The following is an 11,491-nucleotide window of genomic DNA, read 5'->3' on the forward strand; positions in this document are numbered from 1 at the left end:
ATAGGCTTATTAATGTTATATGTTTCTTTATAGTGAACAAGTTAGAATAACATATTCGTCCCACTTAAGTATAAGGAGAGGATTGTTATGACATTATCCGACGCAAAAAAGTGAGGAGGATCAAGTAGACATAGATAGATAAAATTATAGAGGAACACCACCTCTCTCGGGTTTTGAAAACTAATGAAAATACGCAGTCACTTATGCAATATAGGGTTAAATTCATTAGTTCAGTCCAGCAAATATGCAGATTTTCTTTAATAAACAATTCTTACTTTTATTTTGAGATTTTTCTTCAGCCAATAAAATTCCATTACTTGCTTTTAATACAATGAGGTCAGTGGAATTTTCTCTCACAATGATATCTACTCAGCTATGCGGATTACCCAATATACAGCTTGGATCTTATTACCTCACTGCTTTAAAGAATGTTCACCATGGATTTTACAACGCAATTTGGATCTACAATTTTCATATCCTTTTCTTCAAATTCTCTTGCTATATGACTTCTGATTAATCATTTATTTTGACTTTGACTTTCCATGTCTCACTGACTTTAGCAAATAGGGTGCATACCTTTATAAATATTTGCTAATATTCTCTCCTCTGATGAGATGGTAGACATCGAAACCCTATAGGATAAGGAGATTAAATTTTAAAAGTATTCTTTGTCTTGCTCAGAATAATAAAAATCTTTAATATGAAACTCAAACATTTCATTTCCAAAAGGGTTATTTTGATATTCATTGAATCACTACAATATATATATATATATATATATATATATATATATATATATATATATATATATATATATATATATATATATATATATATATAGGGGGGTATAAATGGTAGATAGGCTATTTATTTTGCAAGAGTAAATAAAAACAAAAAAGAGAAAACATGATTTCGAAAGGAAAAGACTTCTAAATAAGGGAACATCAACATCACTCAGAATGTCAAAGGTTTTCCCTTAACAGTGTGCATTGTACCGGTCTACCCGATGTGTGTGTGTGTGTGTGTGTGTGTGTGTGTGTGTGTGTGTGTGTGTGTGTGTGTGTGTGTGTGTGTGTGAACAGCCTTAAAATATCAGGAAATAATAATTAATTGAGTAATATATAACAATGAGAACTTTTTCAAGGCAAATCTTAAACAAAAAAAATAAATTTTTACTTGGTTTCCATTGTAACATTTTCCTTAAAAATGACGATTACTATAGTTTTTTGGGTATGCTGAAAACGAATAAAATTGTGAAACTTGATTTGCTATTCGAGATACGCATTTGTAGTTTTGCATAGTTTCTCAGAGTTGTGTTTATACACACAAGTACGTGCTCGCACGTACTAAGATGGCCACAAGCAATAACTTAAGAAATAATATTAGGGGAAGTCGGGGTAAGTTGAGCATAGGGCTAAGTTGAGCCACCCCCTTTTAACCACAATTGACTAAGCCAATCCAAGTTTGTATGCAATCTATAAACAACTGATCACGTAACTTTAACCTCCACCATTTTGTTTTGCTGAACCAATATCGGAGGTTGATGCAGTAAAAGAAAATCAGATTTCGTGCCAAAAAAGTAAAATAAAGCGTTTCAGGGGTGAATGCATGTTTCTTGTGTGTAGTAATAGTTTGATTAGATATAATATGTGGTAGTTGTTTGTTCAATTACTTGCCTTCATACCTGTAAAAGATCTTTACATTCACCACACATGAGATGCATGCATTTGAACAGACAATTCAATGAGGTCAGACTGGGGTAAGTTGAGCCAATGCTAATGGGGTAAGTTGTGCCACTAGCTCAACTTGCCCCATATGTCTTTTTACACGTTTTCAAGAAACAGATGAATGTGCAACCATATCAGTAGGCCTGTTATAGAGTGAATTCAAAATGTATGTTGTGTAAGTTACATGCTCTACTTGTATAAGAATTAGATCTATGGCTTACCTGGTAAATGTTTAAGATGTGTAAGCCGTGCTTGGATAGGAATTTGCATGCTGTACAGGCGCTTTGTTATTCTAATAATAATAATTATTTTTATTATTACTATTATCATTATTATTTTTAACATTATTATTATTATTATCATTGTAGAATCAAGAATGCACTTACCTCCCCTCTCCACCATTATGGACTAGCCTACAATTAGTCAGGCATGGTGGGTTATTCCATTTGGAGGCGCCTGATTGGCTAAACATGCCAGGAGAGGCAGGTGCCTCTCTACAAATGCCAGCTGTTCTGGCATTCATTGTTCAATGTTTCAGACTTATGCCAGGAACTCCACTGAATCAACTAGTTCACTCTAGTAATATTCTACATCATTATCGGATTTATTGTGTTAACTTCATTTTTCTTTTTTGTGTGTTTCACAGAAAAAAGCCCACCAGACATGCGCCACTATGCGCGAAAGACGAATCGTGGACAAACTCCTACATACGTTATGGAACGGGCTGCTGCCACTGTTACTGGAGGTCAGAGTGTGAGGAGTGCTGCAAAGGACTTTAACATTGATCGAATGACACTGAAGTGGTACATGGACAAACAGGACAGTCAACCAGCAGGGACTGTTTAGACACCTGTTTCCTTATGGCAATTGGTTTTTAGTCCTGAAATGGAAAGGGATTTGGCTGACCACGTGAAACAATTGTCAGACATGTTTCATGGTTTGTCATTGAGAAGATATCGCACACTGGCATATGAGTTTGCTAAAAAAAACTCAATCTGCCACCAAGTTGGGATCGTGAGAAAAAAGCAGGACATGATTGGTGGTTAGGCTTCAAGAAGCGCCGGAACCTGGCAATTAGAGTGACAGAAGTAACATCTTTTAGGCGTGCCACAGCCCAGTTGTTGATAAATTTTTCAACAACTTGAGTCAGATAATGGACAAGTACAAGTTCTCACCAAGTGACATTTACAACACTGATGAGACTGGGTGCACCACCGTTCCAAACCCTCGAGCTGTTGTCACAGAAAAAGGAAAGAAGCAAGTTGGTTCAATCACCTCCGCTGACCGCGGGGAATTGGTAATGGTGGTGTACACTGTGAGTGCAATTGGATCAGTCGTGCCTTCTCTGTTCATCTTTCCCAGAATCCACTACAGAGATCACTTCATCAGAGGTGGACCAACACAGTGCATAGGGAGGGCAACACGAAATGGCTGGATGAATGAAGAGGTGTTTGTGGAATATTTAAATCACATCATCAAGCACACCAGATGCTCACCAGGAAAGAAAATACTCTTAATCCTCGACAACCATGACACACACATTTCTTTGAATGTTGTGAACACAGCAAGATCTCATGGCGTTGTCTTACTGACCATTCCACCACACACTTCCCATCGTCTCCAGCCGCTCGACTGGTCAGTGTATGGACCCTTCAAAACAGCGTACAACAGAGCCATGGATGGGTGGCTACGATCCAATCCAGGGAAAACTAACAATATATGAAATCCAAGCTCTAGTGAACCAAGCCCAGATGATTGCCATGGCACCATTGAACTTTGCTGCTGGATTCCAAGCCTCGGGCATTCATCCATTTAACCGGGACATCTTTAGTGAAATTGACTTTTCCCCTTCTCTTCCAACTGACCGTGAGCAAAATAGGGCTGCAGAAAGCCTTGAGGCAAATTCTACTGTGGAAGATGCAGGACCATCAGGTGAGGTTCCTGGAGCAGTCTTACCCGTGCACAGTGATGATGTCCGATCACAAAAACAGCAAGAAGATGATCTTATGCAACTATCCGCATGTGGGTCTTGTGTTTCATCTAGCTCACATGATGTCATGCATCGTCCATAAATTTCACCATCTGTAATTCAGCCATTTCCGAAAGCAGCACCAAGAAAGGCAAGAAGAGGTGGTCACGAAAAGGGCAGCTCAAAGATTTTGACTGACAGCCCTGAACGGCAGAAGCTGATAGCCCTTTCTGAAAATAGAAAGAGGAGCCTATTAACAAAAACAAAGCAGTGTTTGTTCAATGCTGGTGGGAAAAAGTCATGTCCCCCGAGATCTAAAACCCCATGTTCAAGTGACACTGATGATTCAGATTTTGAATTTGATGATGTGTCATCAGATAGTGATGGTGATATTGATCTGGATAGCCCAATAATCGAAGGTGACTTTGTGGTTGTCAAATGTGCTGGCAAATCACGAACTGTGAACTATATTGCCCGGGTTGACACTCTTAACGGGGAGGACTTTGAGTTTGAAGGTGTTTTCCTTCAAAAAGTTGCTGGGAAGGTAGGAACGGACAAGCCTGTGTTTGTTCCAAACCCAAAGGATGAAGCGGGTTTCAATGCAGAAGATGTTGTTTACAAGCTGCCACAGCCAAATAGTGTTGGCAGTTCTGTCCGTTGTTCTAGCCAGCTCGTTTTCAGCTGTGACTTGTCACAGTGGTAACTTCATTAACTTACTTTCAGATATATGTTTCAAATTTTGTGCTGGTTCATTCGCTGTAATTAACATTTTTACTTCATTATTATAATTTGTTTTATAACCACAGCAACAATTTGAGGCTTGTTCTTTCTTTATTTGCAACACATTTTTGCGTGGCAAAACTTACCCATGTGTGGCACAACTTACCCCAGAGGTTGGATCAACTTGCCCGATGGTCGGGGCAAGTTGAGCCATTTGATATGTATTTTTGTAAAGCACATGGTCGGTTTAGGTGTACTAGCAGAAAACTGCAACTTGTTTCAAAATGTTCCCAAATAAAAGAATTTTATAATAATACACTCATCTTTGCAAAATAATTAGTCGTTTGGGTTCTGAAGAGCCAAAATGGAAAATTGGCTCAACTTACCCCGACTTCCCCTACTTATTATCTGGAAAATGTTTTATTTGCTGAAAATTTAAATGCAATATTCGTCTTCAGCATATCCGAAAACTTATAAAGATCATCATTTAAATAAAAATGTAAAGGTGGAAACCAGGTACAAATTTCCAAATAAATAAATAAATAATTGTCTGATTTTGTTAAGTTTTAAGATTTACATCGTTTGATGATTAATAATATTAAAAACATTTTTATATTAAATATGAAATACGGCTTTATTAAATATGTACAATGTTAATTTGGTTAATTACTGTTTTCCATACTTTATATCGTAACAAGAGACACACTCAATATCCTATTGATCTACCTACAATGTCTATCTACGAATTGTTTATTTAATATTTTCACACACACAAAAAAATAATAGTTGCAAAAAATATTTCTACTTTTTTTTTAAGTACAGGTTTTGCATACTTTTTATATGTAAGATGTTAATATTTTCCTTGCTTGCATGAAGGTGAAAGTTTCGGCATAACATAATTTTTATATAATTGTTAAAGAGCATCTCTCCTCTCTCTCTCTCTCTCTCTCTGGCTCTTTCATACTCTCTATATTTTCTCTCTCTGTGTCTCTATTAGATAGTAGATCGAGAGAGAGAGGGAGAGGGTGGGAGGAGGTTAGAGAGATATTTTTGTAGTAAATCCACGTTGCAGGAAGTGACGTTTCATCTAACCGGATGTCATGTGATGCTACGTGGCAAGGTTGGTGAAACGTTGAGTCTCTCAGAAAATGCCAAGCCGAGCAGAGGTCTAAAATGGTTCTCTCCTAAGTAAGGGGGGAGATGCGCGCCCCAGACGTGGGACGTGGTAGGTACCCACAGTGGAGACCATCGATGGCGACATCTGCAGATCATGCCTGGGAGAATAAAAGGTTGAACACCCAACATCTGTCTTCATCTTGTGTATTCCGGCGAAAACAGCAAGAGAGCTCCACCCAGATGAAGACTCTCCCAGAGCAGCAAAACCAGGTATGAACTTCTATATATAAACACATACATCCACAAGTGTCCTAACCACCAGACAAACGGTTTAAGGGATCTTGGGTCCCGTTCTCTCGTCTCTTAACACTTGTAATATCTCTCTCATCGTCGTAAACTTTTTCTCTTCATTAGTAAAATGGACACGTCATCATCAGGGTACCAGTATCCCTCAAGTAAAGTGTCCAAGTCCAAATCCGTTTCTTCTCCCTCCCTTATGTAACATATATGTTATTTAGTGCCGTTGACCTTCTTGCCCCCGCATGGGGCATATATCGAAACCTGGATTGCCACGGACATAACGAGAAAAAGAGATAACGAGGAAAAATAAAGACAAGAAGAGAAATTGAGGAAAAAGGAGGGGAAAAAAACGGAGAAGAGACAGTGGAATAAAAAGAAAGACAGTGAAAATGAAGAGAAAAAAGAGAATAAAGGAAGAACAGTGAAAAAAGGGTAGAGAGAGAGAAAGATAGAGAGAGAGGAAGGAAGAAGAAGAAAAAATGATTCAGTTATGTGTTGAAAAAGATAGCAAAGGCATGAAGAATACCATACGCATTTAGAAGAAAATTAAACTCCAAAATTAAAAATACGCTGTAAGCTTTGAAAACGACTGAAAAACAAAAGAGAAAAGAAAATTAATTTACCATATTAAAAATAAAAAATAAAATTGAAAAACACAGAGAAAGAATTGAAAACACGGAGAAAGAAAAAAAACGTATATATATATATTTAAATAGACAAGACAACACAAACGAACATTTGTTGAAGCAAAATGACATCGAGCTTGTGCACAGTTTATAAACCTGTCAGTCATTTGACATTGTTGAATTTAGCAAAGCGTTACAAAAATAAGGGACTGTGAACTTTTAAATGCATTCGGAATAGCAAGATGTCATTTTAGATTTGAAAAAAAAAGAAATAGAAGAAATTACACTATTGTCGAAAGTATTAGGTGATAAATAAAAATCAGGTTGGTGATGTGGCATCCCTCCGGATTAATTTTAAGTAAATTATAATTATATGAATAGAATAGAAGCGGAACTTTTTAATTTAATTCTGTGGTTAATTGTAAAAGAATAATGATTTTTTTTTTAGTTTCAGAAAACCCTTGAACTTTGCTTACGTGGACAATTTGATCTGTGATAATTTTGTTGAACTTTGCTGAAAGTTGTTAGTTATAAGTGAATTAATTAAGTATATATTAATTAAGTATTATTGCATATTGTTACGTATTGTTGAGTTGCCATGTGTATTTTTCTGTATTTCTTTTTCTGTACTTTTGTTATCTCGTATTTGTATAGCAGATGGGGGCATCGATGGTCTTGCCACGTGGTGTCAATGTAATTTAATTTTTTAAAAATAAGATGATGACAGGATAGAGGTATATCAATTATCAATAATAATTTTTGAGATAACGGGATTATGCAAGGAAAACATAAATGAGAATTTTAAAAATGGGATGATGTCGGAAGACAAAAGAATAAGGAATAAGGATTTTTTTTAATCGAAATACAGTAGTTGGACAGGCAGATGGTTTGCTGGATTATGAGTAATGAGGTCAGGAAGTCAGTCGGTATTTATTCTAGTTTCGAGGTGGTCATGTATACATATTTTTTTGTTTGTTGTTTTGTTCTTGTAGTTTCGACAGATTTTTTTTGTTCCGGATGCGTAAGTCGGTGGAGGGCGGTACAGAACGTCCTCGTAATAAATTTTTTAAAAAATCCATATTTTGGTAGGTGCTCAGGGAAGCACGAGATAGTTATAGAGAAATGGGCGATCTCTGTAACTAATATGGACAGTCGGAGGACATGTCCATTATGTGTTGACCACACGGGGGGTAAATGGGGTAGAATAAATAAAACCGACTTGATTACTCTTGGACCAATTAAGTATAGTCATAGAGGAGGTAAATTAATTAAGAACATTTGATGTGAAATGGTGAAGGTTTGGGATGGGATTTTTTTTGTTTTTGTGCTACCTAGGAGTAAAGAAGATTGTCCGTAAATCCTGAGATGTAAGTAGGAGGCAGATGGACCTCGATTTTGTGTTTTATTGTTGTTCGGCTAGGAGCCGTGAAATTATCGACCACGAGTAGTGTCGACCGGGAGCAAAGGATGCTCTGGAAGTCCCGAGATGGGTACGAAGAAGCCATGGGGTCATAAAGGAGTTTGACCTTGAAGAGCGCAGGGTAGCGCTACATGGCAATTTTATTGTTGTATTTATTTAATTTTGAGTTTATCGATTTATCGTAGGACAGTCTTCTTGCCAGCGGGTAGCGTATGTATTCCCTCCTTAGTTTAGTTAGTTAGTTATTAAAAATGTATGGCTTTGCCATACATTTTGATAAAAAAGGAGTGGAGGAAGAATTTTAGAAGTAAAATGTTACCCTATTGTGAATTAAAGGTACCAAATTTAAAAAAAAAAAACATGCTGGGTGAATTTAATTGGTATTATTAAATTAAATTATTTTGGAATAGATTTGGTTGGTTTAGTTATATTTTAGGGACGTTTAGCGCGTAGTTACATTTTTTTCATGAGAATTACAAGGTGATTAGGCTGTAGAAAGCAGTTTTTTCTGTTGTTTTATTTTTTTTATAAGCCACGGTATTGTCACAAATTAGAAAATTTGGCAGGGGAAATACTATTTTAGAGTAATGAGAACCCTGTTAAAACAATACTAGTGGTTCCAGTGAGTTGGAAGATGCCACGTAGGCCCAAGCAACGGCAATAAGTCTTGTCCAACAAAAGTCTGGCATGCGAGGTCGCGATAATTCCTCAGGGTACGGAGCGACTGGACAGTCGGTACCAAGCCTAATCACGGGGAGATAGAAGAAAGGGAAAGATGCAGATTACGTAAGGGACAAGATAGAGCCTTATTATTATTTTTATTTTTTTAGAGGAATGTGTGAGGGATATCTGGGTTGGAATCTTGGGACTTGCTGGGAATACGGAAAAATCACAAAGGGAAAGCTACTTAGTTAGAAATCGATGCGCAAGTAAGCTTTGGCGCATTAGTTAGGGAGTGATGATTCCGTATCTTGTCGGGTTCCAGGAACTCAAACAGGCTCCGAGTGAATCAGTGTGAAGGCGTATCTTGGCTTAGACCAACCAAGGGAGTTAGTAGAAGAGCTTTGTGAAGTCCCGAAGTAGTAGATTGAATAGAACAAAGCTCCAGTAATAGGACCACTCAGAGAAAGACGTCAGGGCATTACAGTAAAGGAAAAAAAAACTGGGACTTAGGCCTATGCTGAAAGTCGAGAACGCGAGTGGGATGGTTGGGTCGGTAGAGCATCAGACTTTTAATCTGAGGGTCTGGGGTTCGAGTCCCCATGCGATAAAGCTACCACTAACATGGAGCATCCGACGTTCTGGTCGTAATTGCGATATGCTGGCCCCATTTCGAAAAAGTGATCGAAAATGGAGTCTCCATTTGTTTGGCCAAGTGGTCCAAATAAAGAGCAGAGTCAGTGGAAAATATCCAACAATGCGACCACCTAGACAAGATGTATATCTGCAAAGCTGTATCTTTGTCTAACTTGGAAGCAAGTTAATGTCGAGGAGGGACTTTCGAGAAGCAGCAGAAGGGTTGATAGTGTTGTAGAAGAGTACTGGTGCCTGATCTTTCTTGGAAAAGGGGTGAGTCCGGAAAGTGAAAGAATAAAGATGTACTTCGAACATAATTATTTTTTTTAGTTAGTTAGTTATTAAAAATGTATGGCTTGCCATACATTTTGATAAAAAAGGGGTGGAGGAATGTTAAAGAGCATCTCTCCTCTCTCTCTCTCTGGCTCTTTCATACTCTCTCTATTTTCTCTCTCTGTGTCTCTATTAGATAGTAGATCGAGAGAGAGAGGGAGAGGGTGGGAGGAGGTCAGAGAGATATTTTTGTAGTAAATCCACGTTGCAGGAAGTGACGTTTCATCTAACCGGATGTCATGTGATGCTACGTGGCAAGGTTGGTGAAACGTTGAGTCTCTCAGAAAATGCCAAGCCGAGCAGAGGTCTAAAATGGTTCTCTCCTAAGTAAGGGGGGAGATGCGCGCCCCAGACGTGGGACGTGGTAGGTACCCACAGTGGAGACCATCGATGGCGACATCTGCAGATCATGCCTGGGAGAATAAAAGGTTGAACACCCAACATCTGTCTTCATCTTGTGTATTCCGGCGAAAACAGCAAGAGAGCTCCACCCAGATGAAGACTCTCCCAGAGCAGCAAAACCAGGTATGAACTTCTCTATATAAACACATACATCCACAAGTGTCCTAACCACCAGACAAACGGTTTAAGGGATCTTGGGTCCCGTTCTCTCGTCTCTTAACACTTGTAATATCTCTCTCATCGTCGTAAACTTTTTCTCTTCATTAGTAAAATCGACACGTCATCACCAGGGTACCAGTATCCCTCAAGTAAAGTGTCCAAGTCCAAATCCGTTTCTTCTCCCTCCCTTATGTAACATAATCTTGACAAAAAATAATTAATTGAAAAAGAGGAACATAGAAAAATAATTACATTTAAAAATGGAAAAATGATACAAGCGTTCAGGATATGAATGTACGGCTGCAAGGTGTGTCAGAAATTTTGTGAAAAATATTGAATAATTCCACCCCGTCTTTCCAAGCTTATAACTCCTCGAAAAATTTAATTCAAGCCCTAATTTTTTATTTCGATTAAAGGAGCAAGGACCAAGGTTTCATAAAACAAAACAACAAAAATACAAACAACGTGCTTTTTTTTAAATAAAAGGTTTTAAACTTCAGACTTTACAGGTAAATTTCTAAAAATCACTACTTTTTTTAAAATTTGAATATATTATTTATTGATCTTTTATCTTCAATTTGTGATATATAACACTTTGGTGAGTAAATTAATTATTTACTTTTTAATAGACATTTCAAAATGGGAGTCGTGAATTAATTCGACCCCCTGTCTTTCCAAGCTTATAATTACTCGAAAAATGTAATTCAAGCCCTAATTTTTTTTTTTAATTAAAGGAGCAAGGACCATGGTTTCATTAAAAAAACACTGGGCTGCACGTCTGGGTCAATAAAGAAAAACATCCATCTCTACCTCTCTTTAAACTACTTTACGTCATTTTCAAACAGCCTTTTGACTGTCTGAAATTTTAGGCTTCCATGTAATCTAGGTAAGGCACCGCCAAAACTGGGGGGGGGGGGCAGGCAAGTACTTTTTGACGGACCTTCTTTTTAAGAATCTACCAAAAATCAGGTAATTATCCAATCAATACGAAATTTTCAGCGATTATTAAGAGAAGAATAAACTTTATAACAGTGTACTTATTTTTCATAAACGATATTTATATATATATATTTTTTTTTTTTGCTTACACCCCCCTTGTTTTGAGGGAGTTCTAAATATGCTGAAATTAATCATCTGAAACTGAACAAAACATATTGTGTTGTTGTAAGGGATAGGATTATAGATTAAAAAAAATTTGTTTTAAAACCTTATTTTGACGTCTGATTATCAGAACTTCGACTGTGTTTAATTATCCCGCTTTTGAGTTTTGAAGTGTGAAATTCGGTGAATATGTTAAGTAAAAGAATTATATTAAGTTAAGCAAAACAAAAAAAAAACGTTAAAAGTAGTCGGAAACCTACAAAAATGGGTAATCTCCAAAAATACCGTTAGGGCTTACAACATGGCCGCCAGAAGAGTCACG

At 37.3% G+C, this 11,491-nt stretch overlaps 1 long non-coding RNA gene across 1 annotated transcript in view; it reads right to left on the reverse strand.

Moving 5' to 3' along the window:
- Nucleotides 1–11,491, reverse strand: part of LOC145269790 (uncharacterized) — a 261,099-nt gene that overhangs the window by 34,501 nt on the left and 215,107 nt on the right. The gene's annotated exons all lie outside the window — the stretch shown is intronic.

This window comes from Euprymna scolopes, chromosome 45 (assembly GCF_053919585.1).
Source record: "Euprymna scolopes isolate OS-2025 chromosome 45, ASM5391958v1, whole genome shotgun sequence".
NCBI classification, from domain to species: domain Eukaryota; kingdom Metazoa; phylum Mollusca; class Cephalopoda; order Sepiida; family Sepiolidae; genus Euprymna; species Euprymna scolopes.